The 2,453-nt window shown below is 36.0% G+C and overlaps 1 protein-coding gene across 1 annotated transcript in view; it reads left to right on the forward strand.

Annotated features, from left to right (window-relative positions):
• The first annotated feature begins 110 nt into the window (after positions 1-110).
• NAPEPLD (N-acyl phosphatidylethanolamine phospholipase D) overlaps positions 111-2,453 on the forward strand; it is a 21,391-nt gene continuing 19,048 nt past the window's right edge. Inside the window, exon 1 of the mRNA XM_085298546.1 lies at positions 111-224. The gene's annotated coding sequence lies outside the window, so the exon portion shown is untranslated. The remainder of the gene's footprint in view (positions 225-2,453) is intronic.

Below are 2,453 nucleotides of genomic sequence, written 5' to 3' on the forward strand. Positions count from 1 at the left end.
TTTTCTTTCCCCCTAGCGGCAATGCTTTAATTTCCCTTAAATTGACAGTAAAATAGGCTGCAGTATCCCTCGAAAAGAAACACATTATATAATCCCCTAAAAAAAAAAAAGCGTGCTTCATGGTACGGACGTTGTAGAGCGTTTTCCTCCCGAAGAAGAGGCAGAAACGGACGTTGACGGCCAGCGTCTGCCTTGCGAGGCGTAACGCGAACGCGGCGCGGAAGGTATTAACCAAGTAATTAATGAAATTAGTTCTGTCAAACAATCTGAATGATCAGTAATTACCTGCAGTAAGGATTTAGGGGAAGTGTTTGTTGAATGTTCCGACGGCATGCTGCAGAGTTCGTATCCAATTTCAGCAGTTTTTTTTTGTGATGAGTAATTCTTAATCTTTATTTGTTAAATAGCAATTACGAAGCAAGCTTTCAGTTTACCTTTTCAAAGTGACTGATGCACACAGTGCTGKCAGGGGAGTACTACTCGTGCGCGTGTATTTCATTTGATTTTTCAAACTATACTGACTAAGGTGACATCAAAAAGTAAAGGTAGTGATAGGAAAATAAATTAGTATTTATTACTTCTCTGTTTTCTGGCAAAAGACTCTTGGAAGCGGTCACATAATAATTTATTATTTAACAGAGTAGGAAGCCTGATTTATTGAATAAGTAAAATTTGGAGGGAAAAAAAGTGAAAATCTTATTTCACAGATGAAATAAGATTTTATTTTATTAATGCAAGAATTATTGCAAGAGTTGTTTCAGAAATATCTGAGATGATCTGAAATTGAGATGTGTAATATAAAACAGATAACAATAACTTTGAGTACCAGAAGAGTAGAAAGCTCTGTCTGATTTATTTGCTATGATGGCAAGTGGGAGAAAGGCTTCAGGAGAGGAGGAGGGTAAGGGGTGAAAGTAAAACTGCTCAAACAKAAATAACAGCTAATTGAGTTTCAGTTTGGCCTAAATGAAAAGAGGTCTGCAGCTTTTTTGATGGGAAGCAATCTATTCTTATTGCTGTCTTTATTTGTACAAACTAACTAGATTTGAGGAATTGCCTCAGCAGAAATCCTTCTGGTAAAAATTCCTTCAGGCTTTATAAGTCTGAGACTGAAGCCGAGTTGCAGTTTCTCAGATCAGAAATTATAGTTCTCTACTGTACTGCAAATAGGCAAGGAATTGTTTTGTCTGGGATTAGGAAAATGTGAGTGCTGCCTTAATAAGTGCCCCTATATGTAACATCTGCTGTGACTTTTTTTTTTTGTCACATTTATAAATCCCTTCTTGATCTTGCTTTATTTTTTTTCAGTGAATTACCGTAAGTATGTACCTAGTAGGCTGGCTAGCACTGTAATTGAGGTTGTACTTCTAATGTGCTCAGAGTAGGGCCATGGTGAATCATTTGGCCATCTTGTGTCTAAGTGCATTTAGGAGCTTTGGGTAAAAAGGATTTTTCTTTGAACCATATGTTGTACTTCATGTGAATTTCTTAGAAAATCTAGAAAGGAAGTGTCAGTGTTATTTACCATTTGCATGTGATATATTAGTTATGTGGCAGCTGTATAAAGAAGGGATGATTGAGTTTGAATAGCATACAACTAAAGCGAAACAGATAAACCTGACAAAGCTGTTCAACAGAGAACTCGAATGTTTCCAAGTGACACTAGTAAAACACTTTGCTGTCATTGTGTCCGTGTTGTGAAAAATAAGGTTTAATAAGGCATTATGTGAAGGAAAAGTCAAATATTGAGAATAACAGAATGTGGGAGTATATCAAGAGATTTTTGTTATGTAAGACCACTTTGCACAGTTGGAGCTGATGATACTATCTGTGGGTAAGGTTTATTGTAAACAAGAAAAAATGAAATCTTAAAATGTTTGGAGATAATTTCAGTTGTTTAGGCTGAAATTTTGCATACTGTGTATTGTTTTTTGAGGGAAAGTTTCAGTGAGGCTCAGCTATTTCTGRTAATAAGATTGAGGCAACAGCAAGTTGTTTGTGTTTTTTATTTAGGTTTGTTTAAATGAAACACTTTGTCTTCTGAAAACACCTACGTATTTTTAACAGTGCCTTGATAATTAGTAAATGGCTCACATTTGTGTTGGAAGTGTGCCTTGACTCCTACAGAAGGGGGGGAGGAATCAACTTTAAAATTACTGCTTTTGTTGTTGACTAGTAACCACAGCACTTTATATTTCATTTAAAATATATGGTGAGGCATAATTTAAAATTGTGGGGACAAAGGCTGGTTGTATACAGGAAAAAGGATTGTTGGGTAAGATGTTTCTGTGTTGTGACATTTTCGATTTGCCTTGGTGTTTGTGTTTTGCTTTGTCTGGTATTCTACCACTTGTAATTTCTTTTAACTGCTGTGTTCTTGTTAGAGCTTAAAGGATGCTGCATCTCCTATGCTTTCTGTCTTTAGAGTGTTAAGGTTTGAGGATTTTACACTT

This window comes from Rhea americana, unplaced genomic scaffold (genome assembly GCF_003343005.1).
Source record: "Rhea americana isolate MKP2758 unplaced genomic scaffold, rheAme1 scaffold_1, whole genome shotgun sequence".
Taxonomy (NCBI): domain Eukaryota; kingdom Metazoa; phylum Chordata; class Aves; order Rheiformes; family Rheidae; genus Rhea; species Rhea americana.